Source organism: Anguilla rostrata, chromosome 14, assembly GCF_018555375.3.
Source record: "Anguilla rostrata isolate EN2019 chromosome 14, ASM1855537v3, whole genome shotgun sequence".
In the NCBI taxonomy this organism is placed as follows: Eukaryota; Metazoa; Chordata; class Actinopteri; order Anguilliformes; family Anguillidae; genus Anguilla; species Anguilla rostrata.
Genome location: NC_057946.1, coordinates 2,613,770 through 2,637,724, shown reverse-complemented (window position 1 = coordinate 2,637,724; position 23,955 = coordinate 2,613,770). Strand labels below are relative to the sequence as shown.

The 23,955-nt window shown below is 45.7% G+C and overlaps 1 long non-coding RNA gene across 1 annotated transcript; it reads left to right on the top strand.

Annotated features, from left to right (window-relative positions):
• The first annotated feature begins 375 nt into the window (after positions 1-375).
• Positions 376-22,870, top strand: LOC135239284 (uncharacterized). Its single transcript, XR_010325330.1, has 2 exons — positions 376-810; positions 20,844-22,870. It is a non-coding gene; the product is annotated as an uncharacterized LOC135239284 (long non-coding RNA).
• The last annotated feature ends 1,085 nt before the right edge of the window (positions 22,871-23,955 follow it).

Here is a 23,955-nt window from a genome sequence, read left to right as displayed (position 1 = left end):
GGGGCCCAAAATCCATGACACCACCTTATTTATATTAATGACAACCAGGAAACACTTTATTCAAATGAACCCTGATGTGCAAAGGGTAATAAAATAAAAAAACAATATAATAAAATGAATGTGCATGCTATGGGGTCAGGCAAAATGACGCACTTGCTACACTGTAGGCAATAGTGTAAATTTGAGTTTAAGCAATGACATGATGCAAGTTCTTAAAAAAAGATAACGAATGCAATACATTTTACGACGTACTTCCAATACACAGCTCTCAGATGTGATTTGTGTCGCGGCGCTGATACGCGCCTGCTTTAAACTATTCACTGAGATATCTGATCAGGCAGCGCGGTAGGCTACAGCTGATACGATTAACGGGTTCGCAGTGGAGTCGTATTACAGCAATCAATGCTCGCGAGTTTTAGATTTACCGATTAACTGGCAGGTCGTGTCATCCAGTGCGCGGTGTTCTGCGGCGTTTTAGTAATCTCCTTATTTTGGCGTAATCCCATTTTTTTTGGCGTTTGAGCTTCTTTTTCGAGATCAGAAACGCAGATGAGATGATGAGATTTGTGTGCATCTCTGAAGAAGACTTAACAGTTGTAAAACTTTTTTTTTGTAAACCCCGCTTGAAGTATCCTACACAGAACACTACACAGAAGTTTGTTTTAGTTTTTGGTTACCTTAAATATACACACGGTTCAAGTGCAGAAAACCAGTGCGGTGCTAGACCTTCTGCATCGGTCTGAAGACGCCTGACGTGGGCCCAAGGCCTAGGCCCAGGCCCGGAAACTAGGGAAGTTTCCTCCAGTAGGGGTGAGTCCACGATATTCCCCGCCTGCTTTGCTGCTTTGCCCTGCCCTGGCCTGATGTTTGGCCATTCAAACGTTATATACATTTCTTCGTTACTTGGTCGATGACCACGGTGGTTTAGATTGGATAATTGTCTTGAGGCGTTTCAATAGAGTATACTGCAACCCGTGGCGTTCGTTTGCTATATAAAAAAAAAAACTCGTTCTGTTGAGAGCTGTTGTCAGTGTTCCCTTGCACATATGCAGTGCGTATCTGGACGGATGGTGCTGCATCTCAAACGTTTATTATTTCAGTCCCACTTCACTTTATTCAGTAGGCTATGTCTCCTGAAAGCTGTGACTTGTTTACACTGAACCAAGTTGAATGTAAATTTTATTATTATTATTATTAATAATAATAATAATAATAATTTTATTTATTTATTATTATTACTTTCACTTCACTCTCGAATATATGGAAAGAACCGGTGGTGTTTGCAGAACAGTTTATTAATTTTATGTAGCCTAAAGGTTGCATGTTGCAGGTGAGTAGCTGTGGGCGGCTGTGAAATTACAGTTTTCCACAGGACTTTTGGTGGACTTTCCCCACTAATCATCACTATACAGAAATAGCAGGAACTGCTATTTTAAAGTTTGAAGCGTTCTCCCCGTCATCTTTCACCGCGTCTCGTGGTGAGGGAAAACCGACCATGCGCGCGGAAAGTCTAGGCACGCTGACTGTCACGGACTTGAGGACCGGAGTGTCCCCTGGGCGGCAGGCCGGTAAATCTGCGAAGCTCCCTGTCCTCTGTGTGTAGCCTCCAGGTGTCTTTTTATTGGCCTCCCGGCGGGTAAAAACGCGAAGCGAGGAATCCGCCCTCCGGGTTGCGGTGCTAACCGATCTCTATCCCAGAGCAAATGGCACGCGCGTACAGGATAGCCCATGTCAACAGGTCTTTAGAGAGAGGGAGAGAGAGAGAAAGTGTGTGTGTGTGTGTAGGGCATCTACCTCGCCTCTGTGCGTCTGACAGGTATCGTAAAAACAATCGCTACCTCCCTTAAAGCTCTACCTCCGTCTATCTGGGTGAAGCGTGTACATTTTTCCCCACAGCGGTACAGTCCATTCTCTCCTTTCTCCAGCTCACTGACACGCACACGATGTTGGGATACTAGTAGATTTTAATGAAAGAAAGAAAAAGAGTTTGAAGTTGTGTACATGTGGGTATTGCGTCATGCAGGAAGGAGAACTGAAGAGGTTTGTAACTTCTGGGGAAAATGATGAAAGCTGTTTGTTTGTTTAGCAGACTTATACAGATGGCAGTGAAAATGAGAGGTAAATAAAACATTAGTCATACATTTGCATACTGCAAATATTGATGTTGTCTGTACATGTTTGCATCAAAACAATATTGCTCATCTTTGTCTGAGGAATTAGTGTCTGACTAATGTGCGATTTGCTTGGAGCAAAACACACAAAATCCTTCCATATGTGAGCTTCTGTATCTCTTTATTTACCTCTGTTCACGCACAAGGCTTTTTTTCTTGCATGCTGTGAAACTGAAGTTATCATTGACTTGGGACTAAAAATGAGTATAATTTATGTTGTATGTTGTAGTCGGTCCATGTTTGTAAAACAATACAAAGGTGTTTAAAAAATGATGTAGGAAAGGGAAGCTATTTGAACAGTTACAGTTCTAGACGTCAAGTGCTTTGACAGAAGTCATGCCACTAGAATGTTATCTGGGTGACATCACCAGCAAAAGGTCCATTGGAGGATTTTCAGAATTTAAAGGGCCATGTACGGGACATATTTTTGAATATATTCATGGAAGATCAGTTCCAGCTACACTATGAAGGGGCCTTAGCTGAAAGGAGACAAAGTGTGTGGCGAGGGCTCCTGCTGTCATTAGTAGAGTATCTTCGTTGTATTAGATTATCTTTGTTTATGTGTTGGGCCAAGATTCTGGAGTGTTGCTGTTTAATCAGTGGAAGGCCAAACAGAACCAGGACCCCCCCCCCCCCCCCCAATGTTTTGCACATCGATGTAAGTGGGTTTAATCCATCAAGTAAAAGGCCGACGTCCTACATTGAGTCAGTCGCTGTTAAATTCTAGTTGTGTTTGTTTTGGCAAAGGTAAATGGAAGCTTTGTCATGAATGATATTACTTCCCTTATGTGAATTAATGTTTTATCATTAGGGCTGAAGGGAGCACCCCTATCAGCATTACTTTCCATGAACATGGAGTTTTCCATGGGCGATGTGCAGCGTTCACACCCTTTAACAAAAACACTGATATGAAAAGCATATAATCTGCCAGCTGAGTTCCTGACTCCACCTTCTTTCTGTGTGTGTGTGTGTGTGTGTGTGTGTGCGTGCGCATGCGCGCGTGCTCGGAAACATTTTTATTAATAACCCTGTCAGTCCTTAGACGTTATCTGCAGTTGTGTTTCATCTGACGCCTCGCTAGAAATCCCCAATGGAAAGTACAGGTAGTGGCCAAAAAGCTTGGAGACACCAAAAAGAATATGAGTAGCTGCTGAAACACTGTAGCACAGCCACTCAAACACTGTGAGCATAGCTACTGAACTAGCGTTAGCGTAGCCACTGAACATTGTGGGCACAACTATTGAACATTGAACCACCGTTAGCATAGCCAATGAACCATTGTGAGCATAACCACTGAACCACTGTGGGCATAGCTACTGAACTAGCATTAGCATTAGTAGCCACTGAACCATCGTGAGCTCAGCTAAGGAACCACTTAACATAGTCAGGGCCTTCAGAATCGGCCTAACTCAAGCCCCCCCCCCCGCCACCCGCCTTCGACACCCCTGCTCTCAGGTGAATATTCGCGCTGAACTCTTCGCGCTGAACCCCTTCCCCACAGTCCAGCGCGCGTTCCATCAGACCCCGGCGCTGCAAACGTGTGAAAACGTGCGGCTGACAGACTGCCGTTCTTCCCCCGGAGCGGCCATTTCCACCAGAGAAACGAAAACATTAAAAACACCGTGCCTGTGCTACTCTACTGCTCATGTCCTGGCCACGGAAATAAGACGTCTTCGCTCTGACACCGAGTGCCTTTTCCATTTTTAGGCTGATGTTGGAATAATGGCGCATTCCACACACTGTGTCTTTTCACATAATGGCAACTGTTACTAATTTATTTGTCCCAGTGGTAACCAACCCTGTTTCTAGAGATCTACCATACTGTAGGGTTTTATTTTGAATCCTAATTTGCCACACCTGACTACTAAGTAGCTGCTCAGCGCGATCCGTGGCTGTTGAATGAGGTGTGTTTTGGTAGGGTTGGAACGAAAACCTGCTGGATGGTGGATGTCCAGGAAAATGTTGGTTGCCACGGATTTAGCCTCATTCAGGTTCGTTTTACACGTGTTTTACACGCTGCTGTCATACGTGTGCGTGTGCACGTTCACATGTGCGTTTGCGTGTATAAAGTGACTTTCTTGATGGTGGCTTTTTCTGGAAGTGTTGAGTTATCTGTTAAAAGAGTTAAGAATAGATTACAACATCTTGCCTTCTTGCGTGTAAGTGAAATAACGGAAGTCAGAAGTGTTATTTAATTATTTTTGGTGAAGATAGGTGTGAATGTAAGCCTAATGACAGCACTGCTTTTCTCCTGGGTTTTGGATGAAAAGTCAGCAGCTGGTCTTTCTGCTAGAAGCACAGGTGTGTAAACCTGTGCTTTTCTCTCTGGCTGCTTTAATGCAAATTGGGATGAAACTTCTGTTGTAGACCAAAATAAAATGGTGCTTTTCATGACATCTATCTGCACGACGCCTTAAAGAGTATACTTTGAGGGTTTGGGGCAAAGTTTTATTTGATGTGCAGTATTACATTTTGTGTGCATAATAGTTATTACGATGTGCAAGGAAAATAAATAATAAATTTGGAGAAAATAAGAATTTCCTTTTTGTGTGTGTGTGTGGTTCTGTGTGTGCCTTATGTGGCGGATTTTAGAATAGGGCATCCAAATTGCACTGAACATGATAATATTAATGGCAAGTTAGATTCTTAACTGTCCTCTTCTGGGGAAATCTGCCTTTGGTGTCACCATAGCTACCGCAAAAACAAACAGGTCACATGACACAGGCCACAGATACCGCAGTGCAAACTAGATAGGCTTCACGCTCCGTGGTTGTTTGTAAATTCAGGTTTGAACTGTAAGGAGTGAATCCTTTAAGGGTTGGGGCAGAGCTACAGTTTAAAACCAACGTTGTCCATATTTTCATGTTACTTTTGGAGAGTTTGGTGGTTTTAGCTGTTTTTATCACCCCATCCCCACACTGTCCCAGCCATTTACTGTACTGTACAAATATGTGGAAAATGGCAATAAAAAATTGCTCACAGTAAAAAATGACAAAATCGGGGGGGTGGGGGGTGGGTGGACTAACTTACGCGTTCATGCACAAAGGCACTGGGAGGTTGAGTTGAATAGAGGGCGTAGTCGTAAAACAGTGATGCTTCCCTGGGGATGAACCTCGGCCCAGTGCATTCGAAGTGTAGCAACAGCATTGTTTAATTTTTCCAGAGGACAAAATGTAAAATCTTTTTAATCGTGTTGCGACAGTTTGTCGCTCTCAGAGCGAATCTTAGATGCCAACAGCAACGGCTATTGCTTTGTTTAGACATAGTTTTAAAAAAAAAAAATTTTTTTTAAGCCAACTATCAATGCATTCGGTTCTGAATGTTTTTCCAAGAGGGATAAATAGTGTGTCAAGATAATGGATCTGTGGTATTTGTTTAGCTGTTTTCTTGGCCTGTTTTGAAACGCTGAGCTTATATCTAAATGTTGGAGCCAGGCACCAGCTGTGTTATTTAAGATCCCCGTACTAATGGAGAGTTTAGTGATATAAAGAGAAAAGCACGCACATCGGATGAGGACAGACCGACCTTATCTTAGACCCCGGTCTCCTGCGCTGTCTCGCAGCTGAAACTGTGCCAGTGGAGTATTGTTTAAACAGGTAGACATGTGCGTTATGTCTCAATTCTACATTCTGTCCAGTAATGCTCTCAAAAGAGCCGTCTCTGTTTTTATACCGGACTACAATGACGAATCATTGTGTGGAGTCTAAGCCTACAGGAGGCAAAGAATGTTGAGGGATCTAGCTGTCATGAGTGGAGTATCTTGTTGTCGGCTATCTTTTATTAGATGCAAGGCCAAGATGTTGTTGTGGACTCTTGCCGTCAAACTCATTGGCCGACCAAACCTTGTGAACATTTCTACAGCGATATGGACCAATCAGCAAAGAGGTCAGGAACTTCAGCAATATGGACACATACTTTTCCCATCACGGGCCACTGAAAACGTAACACGTCTGACACAAAAATAAATCACCCGTCTGGGCTGTCGGACAGGGCATCCAGGTAAAGAGTTGATCCTTTGTTTTGGCCCACAGATCATAATCAAATCCTGACAGGGCAACTGCTCTGGTTGACTGTTCAAACTGTGTAAGACATTAGTGTGCGGTTCTCCGGTGCAGTGACTGTGCAGGTCAGTGGTGGTGGGGGTGGGGGGTAGAAATGGGGGGGGGAGGATATGATTCAGTGGAGGTGCATACCTGTACGTTTTTTCCCCAAATGACTGAGGTTTGGCTGGGAAGCCCACATTAGGAGAGAACTACAGCAGGAGTTAAAATAACGATGGTGAAAAAGAACCTGCTCAAACAGTCAGGAAAGTAAAGGTGGAGAATGAGTCGTACATGCATAATGCGTAATGCACACATTCTGCATATTCTCAGCCATAATCCCACAGCTCCTCGTTGGGGGTGGGGGCAGGGGATCTCTTAGGCCCCTTGTGGAGAGAAACTCCGCGGGAGGTACAGCTATTGGTCACCTTGCCACCCCGTCATCTCGTCCAATCCCCAATCACTTCCTGCTTCGTACTCCCCTGTGCTCACTGCATGTCATTGGCTCCTGGAGGACGTGTGGCTTTTTGCTGCCACTCTTCCCAGGGAGAGCGTTTGGTTGTCCAGCTAAGCGCACGCTTTGAAAACCGGTCCCTTCTTCTGCACACATTCAGAGCTCATTGTACATCCAGCCGTGCACTGCTTGTGACCGAGCGTGTGATTGGCCGAGCAGTCTGGGGGGGCGGAGCAGGCTGGAGGGGCCTTGCGAAGTGACGGCCGCTTGCTTCGTCCGTTTCTCGCGTGTCCGCCCCAAAAACGTTTTTTCCCTCGGATTACTTTTTTTTTTCTGTATTTTTGCTGTATTTTTTTCTTGCCTGAGCAATTAATGAAAATAATGGCAAAAATCATTCAAATGAGTTATTGTTGAAAGATAATTTAAAATAATTAAAAGACCCACTTTCCTGCGGTTTCCCCCAGTTCATGTTTCCGATCCATGTTGTTGTATTGCAATCCAGATGTACGCATTCAAGCTTTTTTTTATTGGCCGGTTATTCTGATCATGATCTCTGTGTCTGTGACATTGTGCATCTGCTGTGGAGCTGCCTGCTTGTTTTGTTTTGACATTTATCTCGCTAATGCTGTGTGATGGTTGTTTCTGGATGTGGTTTTTTGGCTCTTGTGTTGTCCTGACGGCTCTTAAATCTTGGCGGTCGCTGGCTTCATGCCCAATCTGTGCCAGCGAGCGCCGTTTTTGCTTAAACCTGCGCCCAGGTGTCTAATTGAACGCCGGAGTCACCTCTCTGCTTTAATGTTCAATATTTTGGAAAATTACCCACAAGAATCAATACATCCCTTCTTTAAGCAGCACCAGGTGACTGAAATCTCAATCCTGTTGTTCTCTTCTCTTTAAAAAAAAAAATCTGATTCAGAGCTTTTGCCTAGCTATTCATAATAACATCGTATTAGCTATAATAGCGTATAGTGTTAGCTTTTTGCTATCTGCTCCTTCACTTGGTTTGATCATCACTGGTTAGCCTAACTTAGCATCTTCAGAAACCTTTCTCATGTTAATCTCTCTGTCTTTTCAACACGGTGTTCACCTCTGTGACTAAATCCTCAGCAGCTTCTTAAATTTAACGCATCGTCATCTGGCTGATTCTTGTCCAGCCTTGTCTGTGTCCCCTGGCTCTTCCAGCAAAGGCAAAAATGTTGTCACAGTGTTGTAGCCATGTTGTGACAATGTTGTGACAACATTAAAAAAACATTCCTGTAACATTGAGAGAACAGTTTGAGCAGGATCTGAACAGGCCTCCTCCTCCCTTGCCTGGTCTCTTGCTTCACATTAACCCTGGGATCTGAAACTCAAGTTGGTCCTGGAGGGACCAACGTGTTGAATGATTTTTTTTTGCTTTGTTTCAACACTTTTGTGATTAATTGAAGGCGTAGGTTGTCTAAAGAGTCCAAACACAAGGCTTCGGTTGGCTGAGGATTGAGAGAGAAACCTGCAGACGCTGAGGCAGTCCAGGAGTTTGGAGATCTCCTGTCCTAACTGCTTGTTCAGTTATTCACATCTCCCCGAAGTCTGCTAATTCTTCCTGCTCTGCTTTCATCTGTTGCTGCTGGTTCTTCTTAACTTTTTTTTGGGAGGTGTTTGGCTGCTTGCTTTTGCAGGATTACTTGAAACCTTAATCAAGGGGCGGAGCTGTGGTTTCTGTGGAGGGTGAGCAAAACCACTAGAGGGCCCAACCAAAATTTTTATTTTCTTTAACTTTCTACAACGGATAGTCTTTCACAACATGTACAAAGGTGTTAATCTGGATTTTGCTTCAGTGTACTGAAGTTAAATTGGTACATTTTTGCATAATTTGTTTTCTTCTGAAATACTATTGCTGTGTTATCACCTGCTTTACAATGAGGTTTATGGCAAAATGCAAATGAACTAACAATAGGAATATAGCTAGGCAGTTATCTATAATGTCAGTCTGTAATCAGTGCTTATTTCAGTGGTTTCTGTTAACAAATTTAGCTAGCTATTAAGTACCAACAAAAAAATAAGCTAAATTCACCATGAAATTGCAGTCATCCTTTCTGACGAACGGATAAACAGATCATTGATCAGTGACACAAACATCCAAATTATCATGGTAGCATTAGCAGCCTGACATTGGTAGCTTGCTTCTTTTCAGTTGCCAAGCAACAGACAGTGCTGTTAGCATTTATAGATGCAGGCAATCAAGCCTGCGTAGAACCTCCGCACCAGTAGGGGTCGCTGTTCCTTATGGCTTCCCTGGCGGCGGAACAGTTTGCGGTCAGTCCCAAGAGGCAGGTAGTGTGGTGGAGGTGGGCTTTTATTTCTTTGAATGCAGAACCATGTGTTTCCAGTGCATTTTTTTCACAGATGCAGTCATGTAAACTGTTATGTATGGGCTCAGAAAAATCTTGTGTATATTAATCACAGTTCATTTAGCCATAGCCATTAAACCACTTGGCAAAATCAGAATGCGGGAAATTTCGATTCCACAAACCAAATAAACCTCTTAAAATAAAAAAAAATAAAAATGAAATAAAGCGTGTTTTTCTTTGTCATGTACGATTTGTTTAAATCATTATGCAAGACACGTACGGCCGTGTGTACCCATTTTAGAGTGTAACAGGACAAAACGTGAAAGTTCAAGGGGGTCAGTACTTTCTGAATGCGCTGTTTATGGAAAAGACGGAAAACGGCAACTTTCGCTCGACACAGTTCAGTAAAATTGGGACAAATAGATTAGCTACAGAAGTAAATAATGGCGAAAGACACCATCTGTTGAGTCTGAATAAATGAATGAATTGTTCAAGCTGTCGTACTCTCCTATTTAGTCAAACAACTAGGGGTCTGCACCAGCTTATCTGATGTTCTTTTGGTAGCTCCCCAGTTGGCAGGCAGCTTTGTGTTCTGTCTGTAGGTAGTTGGCACACTAGCTATCTTTAGTGTGTCACATTAAATTGATTATTATTTCCTTTTTGGTGTGTTTGTGTGGGGATTTCAAAGCTTTAAACACCATCTCAAAGGACTGGCAGATATGTCCCTCTGTTCAGATTCTGCAATTTGAAAGTACACAGGAAAATCATTTTTCAGCCAATTTTTAAATGTAATTTTTGGATTTTCTCCCCCGTTTCTCTGTGTTCTACCTAAAAAGTACATTTACAGCTCCTCTGTACGTGTTTTGGCCTGTACATGTGAATCTCTACCACTGATTTGGTTTGGTTACAGTTTTGTCAATGTCAGAAATGGTTTCCAGTCATTTATACACGTTCTGCCGGCTATCTGACTAAACTCTGGAGGCCGTTTAATAGGCTGTCTGTCAAAAGTGATTTTATGATGGTGGTGCAGTCTCTAGGGCAGCTGTTATTCAACCCGTTTACAACCCCCCCCGCCCCCCCAGTCACACCTCTGTCTGTATCCCTTTGTCCTGACCGCTTTGCACTTGTCTGAATAAAGTTGGGAAAAAAAATGCTGGAGGTCAGGTGATCTATGTAGGCATGCGTACGAACACAAACGCGTACAAACTCATAAACCTAGACGTACCGTGCATACACGTGTTTAGGGCCACTCAAACACACACATGTAAACACACCCACATGCACATACATACACGTTTTTTTTTAAATAGGGAAATTAGAGTATTTTTATATCAAAAGGAGATGTTTTTCACATTTATAATTCCGTTAATGGCAAGCATACATCCTTCTCTCGTGACTTAATGAACACTTTAAATGAACACTTTAAAAATCGCTGATTCCTCACGGTCCTCCTCTGAGCCTCTGAGCCTCATTTTGACTTCTCTGCATATTTCCTCCGTGTCCGTGGCCAGCACTTGTCAAGAAAACAAGTACGTGCGCATGTGGAAAATTCAGATGGCTGTTTTATCACTCGTTAAATTATACAGTAAGAAACATTTGCATAGCTGAATAGGAATTCTGTCTGTTTGAGAGCACGCCAGCAGCAGTCTGCCGCTCAGCCTCAGTCTGCCGCTCAGCCGCAGTGTGCAGTGTGACTCGTGCGCTCTGGGAGAGCGGAGCAGCTGGACGTGAGACCTTTTAACAGCTTCGCTCTGATTGGTGGTTTTTTTTTGCCGTTAAAACACTGACTTCACACACCGACTCTTCCTCTCCTGTCATCGACTCACAGCTTGATCCTTTGTCATGGACTCTGGCCAGCAGGTACGTGCACGCTTGCAAGTATCTGTGCACACACCACATGGATATACACATGAATGCATGTGCACGCATGGGTGCGTGCACAAGAGGGCTCGTGCACATACGCACATTCTTGCACACGTACCGCCGCTTGTGCATGCCTGTGTGTGTGTGTGTGTGTGTAATCACATGTGCATGCACATGGGCACTTGCACGCAAACGGGTGTTCCCGAACAGACGCATGCATGCCTGCCTCTGAACACACAGATACATACGTGCTCTGTACATGTAGACTCAAGGTTGTGTATCCCCAAAAATACACTCACTCACTCACTCACTCACGCGCGCACACACACACTCACTCACTCACGCATACGCGCGCACACATTCACTCACTCGTTCGCACACACACACACACACACACTCATTCGCTCACTCACTCACACACACACACTTGCTCACTCTCACTCACTCACTCGCACGCACACAAACACACGCTCACTGATTCGCACGCTTGCTCACTCACTCAGTCAGTCACTCACACACACACACACACACACATTCACTCACTCGCGCACACACACACACACACACACTCACTCACTCACTCACTCAACCACTCACTCACTGACACACACACACACACATTCACTCACTCACGCACACACACACACACACACACACATTCACTCACCCACCCACACACACACACACACACACACACTCGCTCACCCACTCACTCACTCACCCACCCACTCACCCACTCACTGCAGTGCTTAATGAAAGGCCACTGTAAGTGTTTGGGAAGTGCAGCCAAAGGAACAGTAAATCATATCACGGCCTCTCTCAATAATTTGTGCCTAGAGAGAGAGAGAGAGAGAGAGGTGACGGAATGTCTCAGCAGGAGGGGCGGGGCGGGGGGGAGGCAGGGGGGGCGGTGATGTCACCGCTAAAAATAAGCAAACTCATGAGAGCTCAGGAAAAGAGTCCAGGGGACTGCAGGGGTGCAGAGAGGTCACACAAGTGCTGAACCTCGGCAGGGTTGTGTGCTTACATTGTACCGTCCCCTTAAAATGACTTGATGACAGATTGAATCCAGGGGCCATTTTTGTACGCCCTTTTAATAAATAAATTTTAAAAAAGATGCAGAATCATTGTTCTCTGTCTGACCAGTTGAACAAGCCACACACTGCAACAAAACAAAAAATTATGCGCAGAAAGTGGAAAAACGGAAAGAAAACCAAAACACGGCAAGTAATTTTTGTTTTCCCCGTTAACCAGGGGAACAACCCCCAACACAGTGCTGAAACTACATGGCCACAGCCTGAGGTCAAAGTGCACCCAGTCTGAGCGTTAGGAGCTCATGCCTCCGTTGGCTATGACTCTTCCATCCTGGGTGAATTCCTGCCTCTCTCCCCCCAGTGCATGCTGGGATAGGCTCCAGCACCTCCTGCGACCCTGACCGGGATAAGTGGGTATAGATAATTGGATGGATGGATGGATGGAAAACTAAAGACAAAACCAATATCCCTGAGTTCTCAGAGTACGACTTAAACACTTCTACAACATGCAGAAGTACTGAATGTGACTGGCTTAAATGTTTCAGGACGACTGCCTGACCATGCTTTGAAGATACGTTTGCAGATATATATAAAAAACATTATTGCAATGAGTGTGAAATAGTGCTCATTAGAATATCACAGCAGTTCATTCGAGGTCGACCCCAGTATTAACTACATAAAATATGTCGAAAGGAAACATGGGACAAAATTGCAGCTTTGATGATGATAGCAGTTTGAAAATTGTGGAAATTGGCAATCTTTTCATTTTGTATCAAAACACATTAAAATTTCTTCACTTTGGCTTCAAGGCGTGTGATCCTGCAATCCCAGGAAAAGGAACCAAAAAATTTCAGAAGGGGGAGTTTTTATGATCACACATACAGTGATAGTACATCATCTTTCAATTCTGTTTTTGCATATTAGGACATAACTAATCCTTGTCTAGTCCTCACCAATTCCTCGCAGTAGATAAATCTGCCCTCATGTGAAGTATAATTATTTTACTTGGTCGTTATTTATTCCACCAGAAATACGCCAACATGAAGAAGCCGTGCGTGAATAGGTGTGGCCATCTGTCTGACACCTAAAGCTTAGCTGAAAGTGGGTCGTGCAAAGCAGTACAACGATCCCAAGCACGCAGTAAATCAGGAACTGTATGACTGGGGGGGGGGGAGAAAAGAATCGGCATGCATTACAGCCACAAACAGCTTGGAAAGCCAGAGTGTATTCCAACCCCAACCCAACTGAAACCGAAAGTATATGTTTGCATTTATGAAGAAAAGCAACGATATAACGGTCTGTAGCGCGTGTTGCCTTGAGTAGACCTGTTGGTTAGTTCATCTAGGTTTGAGTGCAGCGAAGTTTAAAAAGCACAGGAGAGCTTGCAGGAGGAAGAGCAGCAACTGAGCTGCAAAAACCAGCCCAGGAGCCCTGGAGGGGCGGGGAAATCCTGGCCGATGGCCTGGAGATGGGTGAGCGGCTCGGTCTGGAGTCCGCTGTGATTTTTAATGCGAGGGCCGTTAGGTCGTGTGTCCGCGCCCACCGCTCGGGGTCTGGCGTGTGAAAGTGAGTGCTGTGTGGGTTAGCGCCGCTGAGTTAGCTTAGCTCTTCTGTGAACGGAGCGAGAGGCTTTGCTCTGATTGGCTCGTCAGGCGCGGCGGTGTGTGGGGAGGCGAGCTTGTAGCCTAAAGGCGGGTGCCACTGCCGGTGTACCTGTGAGCCCAGGTACTTAACCTGCATCACCTTTGCATATATATCCAGCTGAATCCATGGGTACTATGTTTAAAAAAATAAATTACAAAACAATATGCAAAAGGTTGCGTAAGTCGACCTGGATAAAAGCGTGTGCTTAAACACTTGTAATGCAAGAGCTGAGCTGGATATGGCCCTCAGTGTCGCATCCCGCTGCCTGTCAGTTCATCACATCGGGGGGGGGGGGGGGGGATACGGTGAGTTCACACAGGACATGGCCTGCTGGACTGGAGTGGGTTATGACCCGCAGCGGACTGCGGTGTGAAAGGAGGCGGAGGATGATGTCACGCCTTACAGGGGAGGGGCGGAGCCTGTGCTTTGCGTGTGCTTTTCTGTGACCGAGGAAGGTGCAGCAGTGCACGTGAACATGCCACAGCACTATTTAACATTGCAAAAAAAAAAAAAAAAAAGTTTTATTAAAAAGAATTATGCTCCCTGTGAACCCCACTCCAGCTTAAGGGTACATCAACAGTACTATATCCTCATGTCGAGCTATATCTTGACATAGATAAAGTTTAGTCTACATGTGAGACTCAATTATTTTGTCCCGTTGAAATACAGACTTGGCCACAGCAGGGTGGTTGTGTTGAGGGCACACAGCAGGGTGGTTGTGTTGAGGGCACACAGCAGGGTGGTTGTGTTGAGGGCACACAGCAGGGTGGTTGTGTTGAGGGCACACAGCAGGCTGGTTGTGTTGAGGGTGAACAGCAGGGTGGTTGTGTTGAGGGCACACAGCAGGGTGGTTGTGTTGAGGTGCACACGCAAGGGTGGTTGTGTTGAGGTGCACACGCAAGGGTGGTTGTGTTGAGGGCACACAGCAGGGTGGTTGTGTTGAGGGCACACAGCAGGGTGGTTGTGTTGAGGGCACACAGCAGGGTGGTTGTGTTGAGGGCACACAGCAGGGTGGTTGTGTTGAGGGCACACAGCAGGGTGGTTGTGTTGAGGGCACACAGCAGGGTGGTTGTGTTGAGGGCACACAGCAGGCTGGTTGTGTTGAGGGCACACAGCAGGGTGGTTGTGTTTAGGGTGAACAGCAGGGTGGTTGTGTTTAGGGCGAACAGCAGGGTGGTTGTGTTGAGGGCGAACAGCAGGCTGGTTGTGTTGAGGGCGAACAGCAGGCTGGTTGTGTTGAGGGCGAACAGCAGGCTGGTTGTGTTGAGGGCGAACAGCAGGCTGGTTGTGTTGAGGGCACACAGCAGGGTGGTTGTGTTGAGGTGCACACAGCAGGGTGGTTGTGTTTAGGGTGAACAGCAGGGTGGTTGTGTTGAGGTGCACACAGCAGGGTGGTTGTGTTGAGGGCACACGGCAGGGTGGTTGTGTTGGGGGCGAACAGCAGGGTGGTTGTGTTGAGGGCACACAGCAGGGTGGTTGTGTTGAGGGCGCACAGCAGGGTGGTTGTGTTGAGGGCGCACAGCAGGGTGGTTGTGTTGAGGGCGCATGGCAGGGTGGTTGTGTTGAGGGCACACGGCAGGGTGGTTGTGTTGAGGGCACACAGCAGGGTGGTTGTGTTGAGGGCACACAGCAGGGTGGTTGTGTTGAGGTGCACACAGAAGGGTGGTTGTGTTGAGGTGCACACAGAAGGGTGGTTGTGTTGAGGGCACACAGCAGGGTGGTTGTGTTGAGGGCACACAGCAGGGTGGTTGTGTAGAGGGTGAACAGCAGGGTGGTTGTGTTGAGGGCACACAGCAGGGTGGTTGTGTTTAGGGTGAACAGCAGGGTGGTTGTGTTTAGGGCGAACAGCAGGGTGGTTGTGTTGAGGGCGAACAGCAGGCTGGTTGTGTTGAGGGCGAACAGCAGGCTGGTTGTGTTGAGGGCGAACAGCAGGCTGGTTGTGTTGAGGGCGAACAGCAGGCTGGTTGTGTTGAGGGCGAACAGCAGGCTGGTTGTGTTGAGGGCACACAGCAGGGTGGTTGTGTTGAGGGCACACAGCAGGGTGGTTGTGTTGAGGGCACACAGCAGGGTGGTTGTGTTGAGGTGCACACAGCAGGGTGGTTGTGTTGAGGTGCACACAGCAGGGTGGTTGTGTTGAGGGCACACAGCAGGCTGGTTGTGTTTAGGGCACACAGCAGGCTGGTTGTGTTTAGGGTGAACAGCAGGCTGGTTGTGTTGAGGTGCACACAGCAGGCTGGTTGTGTTGAGGGCACACGGCAGGGTGGTTGTGTTGGGGGCGCACAGCAGGGTGGTTGTGTTGAGGGCGCACAGCAGGGTGGTTGTGTTGAGGGCGCACAGCAGGGTGGTTGTGTTGAGGGCACACAGCAGGGTGGTTGTGTTGAGGGCACACAGCAGGGTGGTTGGGTTGAGGGCACACAGCAGGGTGGTTGTGTTGAGGGCACACAGCAGGCTGGTTGTGTTGAGGGCACACAGCAGGGTGGTTGTGTTGAGGGCACACAGCAGGGTGGTTGTGTTGAGGGCACACAGCAGGGTGGTTGTGTTGAGGGCACACAGCAGGGTGGTTGTGTTGAGGGTGAACAGCAGGGTGGTTGTGTTGATGGTGAACAGCAGGGTGGTTGTGTTTAGGGTGAACAGCAGGGTGGTTGTGTTGAGGGTGAACAGCAGGCTGGTTGTGTTGAGGGTGAACAGCAGGGTGGTTGTGTTGAGGTGCACACAGCAGGCTGGTTGTGTTGAGGTGCACACAGCAGGCTGGTTGTGTTGAGGGCACACAGCAGGGTGGTTGTGTTGAGGGCACACAGCAGTGGCTTGTAGCCACCGCCATTAACCAGTGGCAGAAGCCAGCTGACTAATAAAGTCACCGCTGGGTAGATTACGGAGGTCCCCTCTCTAAAGAGGGCCCTGTGGCCTATGGGCCTAGGGTGTGGTTTTATGGGATTTCCGCTTGTGCAGATTTTTTACTTCCCAGAAATAAAACAAACTTTGCTGTATTTTTTTTTAAAGGTTTTTCCAGGTTTTACCATGTGCTGTGGTGGATTCCTTAAAGCTCGTTGAGCCTCGTTACCACTCCGGCTTCTAAAAACATCCTGCCCCTCCCCACCCCCCCCATCCTGCCCCCCCACCCCCCTCATTAAACATGAGAGATAACCCAGCAGAGGTGTATATAATGAGCCATTAATTGCCCCCACGGTTAAGTGACGAACGCATAAAAAACATTGGAAGTGCGCTGAGTGACGTCGTAAAGTCAGTCATCTGCTCGCCTGGGGGGGTGGGGGGGGGTGTTGGGGTTGGGGTTGGGGGGGAACCTGAGGGTTTTCGGAAGAATTCCGTAATGGCTTGTGCAGCTGTGCTCCAGCCTCGTCGCCGGGCTCCTCAGACCAGGTTTTTTTTATTTATTAAAAAAAAAAAAACAACCTTTGAAGGTAACCTCTCTCCCGTTGACCCAGATTCGTTACCGGTAGGGAGGACTGGGACGGGCTAGCGGATGACTGACTTTACGACGTCACTCTACTGTGCGCCTCTAACGCGGTTCTCTCGCTGCGCGCCCGAACCCCCCCCCCCCCCCCGCTTTCGAACGTGGCGGATTCCCGCCGTTCCTGAGGAAATTTGGGGCCGTGCGTCACCCCCCAAAACGCGACTGGGTCAGGTGCCGATTACTGGAGCACCCTGCTCTGTTTCCTGTCATTGCGTTGTCATTGCGTTGGGGGGGGGGGGGGGTTGTCTTAGGGGTGAGGGTGGTGGGTGGGTGGGTGGGGGGTGAAGGGTTGGGGGCAGAGCGTCAGCTCATAGCTAAAGGTTAAAGACTTGGTCAGTGGGGCACAGTCCCAGACACAGGAGCACTTGTGTGTACATGTACGCAGGAAACAGGGGCAGCTGCAGGTTTTAACACAGTCCTTTATGGGGCACAGTCATCACTGGGCCACACAGCTCCAGGTTTTTTACATTCTCTCAGTTTTTATCTTGGCTCCTTTGAGCCGCACACACTGAGGGGCAGGTTAATTTGGGTGATTGCAGAACTGGCCCGTTTACGAAGGGAAAAGGAGCGCGTATAATTATTTTTAAGTCAGAGTTGAGCACAAGTGTTGACTGAAGTTGGACTAATGACACTTACAGTGCATAGCTTTATGCTTCACATAGTGTATAGACAAACAATTTGGGGAATGCATTTTAAAACTCTTCTAATAAGCTAAATTAAAATGCAGAACAACACTTCCAGTACGTGAAGAACCCGTTTATTGCACGAAAAAAACAACATGGTGGAACTAAAGGCATAAATTATTGATTGAGTCTCACACTAATTTAGAATCGGGTTGAGTAAAATATGGTAATATGGAGAAACAACGTAATTGTACACATCAATTTATGAAATGGAATTTAATTTTACTTTTCTTCAAATAACATTGAAAGTGAAATTTCAGTCAGAAATGGCGACCATTTTGTCTACCATATGACCACAGTCCCCCGTCCCCACTCCTAATTGCCAAGCTTTTGTTTTAGCCCAGCACAAATGCCCCTAATTTAACTATAACTACTCATGCTCTTCAATCAAGACCTTGATGAATAAAATCGGGTGTCTTAGTTCCAGGCCAAAACAAAAACCAGCACCCACACACCAGCCCTTTTCGAATAAGACTGGACACCCCTGGTTTAGATTATCGAGTGCTGTTTCAGCAACTCGCGCTTACGTGCTTCCAAAAGTATATTAAAAATATCGTTTTATGGCTTACGAAGGTGGCCCCTTCCACTTTGCTTTCCAAGTTCAACGGCCATCAACACCCTGGACTTCCCGTGATTGAGAGCTAGCGCAAAAACGGCAACGTTCTGTTCGCTATTTTATGGACGATTTCGCTAAAATAAATCAACGTAATAACAGGCTGAGCCAGAACTACGAGATAAAAGCCTGGAATTAAGGTCTCGACGTTTATCGCTTGTGCCAAGCGATGTGGGCTCATCTCAAAGTGTTTCCACCAAACCACTGGAGTTCTAATTATAAAGCAACACAAATACAGCATAATTAAGCATAATAAATGCGCTGCGTATCAATTTTGCTAAGCAGACTTCTTTAGATCACTGGATCAATGACAAATTCATTAAAAGCCTGTGAAGAGAAATCAATTCTGGTTGTTGCACGGACTCTTTATGAGAAGGGGGAAAAAAAACACTGAACTTCAGCCAGACCTTTAATTTCCTGCAATAAACTGAAATGATTGAAACACATTCAGCAGTGTGAGGGTTGTGCATTTGTTGTAATATATCTTGGACTGAAAAAAAAAAACTCTCTTTACTCTTTCCTCCCTGTAGTTCACATCTATAAATGTTACAGCCAAGTAAACTCTCGGGTAGCCAATAGCAACTCCAGCTATCCTAGGAATAGCTTCTGAGACCAGAGTTCTCACTTCATATTTTCCCTCCTCTTTTAACGGACAGTAATAGTGAATCACATTTATATCGCACTTTCCACAATCTTCCACATAGTGCTTGCAGTGATGTGGGAAGCTAACCACCGCCAGTGTCCCGCGTGCAGTGCTTGCCCGCCATTTTGAATTTGAATTTTCACCCTATGGCTGAGGTGGAGAGGGAGTGCGGATATTAACCCTTTGAAGAGTAGGGTGGTTTTTTTTTTTCTTTCCAAAATTCTAAGTCCGTGTTCTAGAACTCCACTGCTTTCAGTCACCAGTAGTGATTGTGACATCATCATTAGAATGTTCTGAACATTCTAATCACATGTTTGTGATCTTACAGCCTACAGGGTTCAGCTAGATACTAGAGTTGGCTTGTATGCTTGGGTGGGATTTTTATCTCCAGTTTCTCCAGGATTCTGCAGTTTTGCCTTTTTAATAAACGTTGTGCCACCTGTACCTGTAGCCAAGGAACATGCACTTCTCTGGAGATCATGAGTTCATTGAGGTTTCAGGTTTTTCCGATGTGGATGATCAGGGTTTATTTACAAATGTATCAAGCTGTCAAATCTACAGCAGTTGTGAATTTAAAAAAAATTGAAATAAAATCACAGATAAACAGCCCACCCCGCCTTAAATACCTGCTGTAAATGGATTGGAATATCAGTGATTTTTAAAAAAAGATATCCTGTTCAAAATATGGAATATATTCCTGTCCATATTCAAAATATGAGACTCATGTATATCTTGCATCTTTAGATGAATGTACTTAGTAAATATGAAATGTGGGCAAAGAACACATTCTCTTTCAATTCATTCAAACACACAATATAGTTGGTGTTCATATGTACATGCGTGCATACACGCACACACACACATGTATACGTACATAAATGCACAACAAGCAGGGATTTGGACAAAATACCAGAAACCCCGACTTGAAAACTGACTTGAAAACTGACTTGAAAACTTTGAAGGAACTAAATCACAGTTACAAACACCGCTGCACATGCGAGTCATTAAACGAATTAGCCGCATGTGTCCGCGATAAAAGACTTTCGACAATCAGCGCTCGTGCGCAAGTTTCCAAAGCGGTGTTCTGTCCAGAATTTCCATCATCTGTGTCAGCATGAGGCCAGTTGAGCTGTCAGTGTTCACACGTGTTGGATAATTATCACATTACACCTCCCCAGTCACACACGATGGGAAGCTGAATGCCAATTAACTGTGATTGACAGCAGTGTTACTCTGTGGTGTGTTAAAGTCGGTGTGGTCATTGGAACCCATGGGCATGTATGGTTGTTGGGACGGCTGAAGCCTTTTTCTCCTTGAAAATTCGGGGGGGGGGGGGGGGGGTGGTAGTGATTGTGGACCTGGCAATGGGGGTTTTGTCGTTGACTATCATGAACGTGACACATGACCCTCCCACCTCATAATGCTTTGCCCCCCCCACATCCCCCCTGCCCACTTGTCACCCCCCTCCCTTGTCTATGTTGTCTATGCCTACAACTGTCCCTGAGAAGTAGCAGTGAACGTGGACCATGGGGGTATCAGATAATAAAACGCATGGATTCCCCATCTGCCCTCCCTTCCAGATGCTTGGTGCCAAACTAGCCCCCCCCCCATCACCACCCCCAACATGAATGGCCCTCAGCCGGCCCTGAGTGGTAGTATATTAACATAGCGTTATGCTGTCTTTATTATTATTTTTTATCTGTGGGAAGGAGCTCAGAAAGTGCAGTTATATCTTCTGTACAAAAAAAAAGATATTCAAAGCCTACAATAAAATGGGTGGTGGCAGGGGATCATTAAAAAACAACGAGGTACATTAAAATGGATGAACTGAAATTAAATGAAAATGTAAGGTTTAAATTTTGTGACTGAATTTAATCAGGGTCGTTTCTTTAACAGTACCCCCCTGTCGTTGCTTGGCAGCGCCGATTGTGAGGATGAAGAGGGACGTGTCTTCCTGCGTTGGCGGAGTTGGTTGGAATGGACGGCAGCCATTTTGCTTTTCTGTGCAGTGTTTGGAAAGATCTTCTCACCTCGCTCCCAGAATTCCCTCAGTGGCCTTCCAGCCCTGTTTTCTTGTGCAGATAATTTGTAATCGACCAGTTCAGTTTTTTTTTGTAAAAATCCTGGAATCGAGTCCAAGGGGATCTTGGTTTAAGTGAAGTGTGCAGATTTGCTCGGGGGTCGTAAACCCCCAGCAGCCTCGAGGAATTGAAAAATGCGCTCGTCGAAGAATGCAGCTTCGTCTGGAGCGTGTCGGGGGTTGCGATGTCAGTTTCTCCTCTTGCTTCTCTGTGTTTTGACACGTTGTCTGCTTGTTGTTTGGACTGTGCTGTGCGTCTTCTGAGCCGATGTTTGGTATTAATTTTTCTCCGCTCATTCTTAATGTACACTCCAATGTACTCTGTTTTCTCTACTCTTAACCTAGCACATCGTTTCAATGAGGCTTTTTCAACCTTCTGTGAGTGATGTCAGCTGTGCTCCTAAACCCCTGCTACACAACAATTCCCTGAGCTGTGCCCCTAAACCCCTGCTACACAACAACTCCCTGAGCTGTGCCCCTAAACCCCTGCTACACAACAATCCCTGAGCTGTGCCCCTAAACCCCTGCTACACAACTCCATGAGCTGTGCCCCTAAACCCCTGCTACACAACTCCCTGAGCTGTGCCCCTAAACCCCATCACACAACAACTCCCTGAGCTGTGCTCCTAAACCCTGCCACACAGCAACTCCCTGAGCTGTGCCTCTAAACCCCTGCTACACAACAACTCCCTGAGCTGTGCCCCTAAACCCCTGCCACACAACTCCCTGAGCTGTGCTCTAAACCCCTGCCACACAACAACTCCCTGAGCTGTGCTCCTAAACCCGTCACACAACACCTCCCTGAGCTGTGCCCCTAAACCCCTGCTACACAACAACTCCCTGAGCTGTGCTCCTAAACCCCTGCTACACAACAACTCCCTGAGCTGTGCCCCTAAACCCCATCACACAACAACTCCCTGAGCTGTGCCCCTAAACCCCATCACACAACTACTCCCAATCTACCATCCAGTCAGTTTTCACTTAAACCCTAATTTCACAAACCAGATTCTACTAATAACCACCACAGTGAGATCTCTATCTGTTGAATGAGGTGTGCTTTGTTAGGGTTGGAGTGAAAACCTACAGGATGGTAGATCTCCTGGAACAGGGTTGACTGGGACCCTAATCAATGGAGAAAAAGACTTTGCTAACGCATCCAAGGAACTCATTCGTCCCGGTTGACATCGAGACTATTGTTTTATTGTGTTTTGACTTTTACCGTGCTTATTCCTTCTCTTTGTTTTATTCTCAGTGTTTTATTATTGCCATTTTGTACATTGCTTGTTTTATTTGCTGTTCGTTCTTCCCTTTTAAGCTGCTTTTATTGTAGCCCTTGTGTTATAATTTTATACCTTATTTTTATCTGTTTTGAAAAGCACTTTGTGCTCTGTGCTTGAAAGTGCTATATCGATAAAATATATATAATAACAATCAGACAACAGAAGTAGATAAGAGGACAGGGAAAGTATGAATTTGAACAGCGAGTATTTTTGTAGTTCTCATGACACTATTGCTACGTTTGGGTCGTATGCAGTGTGTATCAGCGTAGTCCAGATCAGAGGTGTCTGATTATATCCTGAAAGGGCCGGTGTGGACACCGTTTGTAGCCCAGCACTGACACAACTGATGCGCCTTATCACGGTTCTGATTGAAGTAATTGATTCAGGTGCCTTGGTGCTGGGCTAAAACAAAAACCTGTACCCATGACGGCAATTTTCAGATAAGACTGGACATCTGTGGTGTGTTTTAACAATTAAACCAGAATATCAATTTGATATTGACCCAACATTCTCATTCTGCAGCGATCCAATTGAGTTGAGGCAAGTTCTGCGCGTTTAAAAATTTTTTTTTTTTTTTTTAAAGATGACCTTACATTTGCTGCTTTAACATATAGCCTGTGGGCGCCCGTTCGGCCAGCAGGGGTCCCTAGATAGCGATGAAACGCAGACCCCTAACCGAATGGACCCTCCCGTACCCTTGGCGATGTAATTAATTGCCTTTTGCCCTGTGGAGCTGCCTGGCCACAGTCAGCATTGACACGGTCCGGATTTGTTCAGAGACCTTTTGGCTTGTATACTTTATTTCAAAGTGCCGATGGTCATATAATGCCACTACCTTTCATGGTCAAGATGATGACCGTTTCAAATACATTTTTAAAGATGAAAATGGTTCTGAGAATAACAACAGCACAAGAACGTGCACAGGTAAAAGTTTAAAGTAAAAACTGAACTCCTTCTTTGAGCACAGTCCATAATTTGTGCCAGCACTCTACATATTAGAACGTTATTTTTTAACAGTTCAAAATTTTTTTAAATGTTTGGGAAATAACTGAATTTTTAATGTAAATGTGATAGCCCTATTGTGCGCTCAAATGCACCCCCCCCCCCCCCCCCGCCCTGCTCTCTTATCTCTCCTGTTCGTGATCAGTTATGGTAACAATAGCCAATTATGAGCAGTTCTATTTGAGTTTGAGCAGCTGAGGGATTGTGTATCTCTCGCTGAAATACGGTTGGAACGTGGGAGAGACAAATATTTATAAACCGGGGCGGGCAGCTGTGTGTCCAATATTCACTAAACAAAAGTATATTTATACAGGGCTGTCCAAGCGTCAGCATCTGGTGGGCCGGTTCAATTCGCTTGTAAGCGAACGCCTGCTCTTGGGTTATATAAAATGCTATAGCGTATGCGTGTACTTGCAGTTCTGCAATGCACAAAGTACCTGAACAAGGTGCGGTGGACCAGTTTTTCCTTTATGTTTCTATCTTCAGGGACCCTTGATATATTTATGTATACATATTTTATAATGGTATGCCACCTTTAGATCTAAAGAGTGTCTTGGTCCACACAAATATAATAATGTAATTTTGAACAGGCATTGTCTCTTGTAACTGATTCTCTTCGGTACAGCTATGCTAAAAAGTGGTTTCA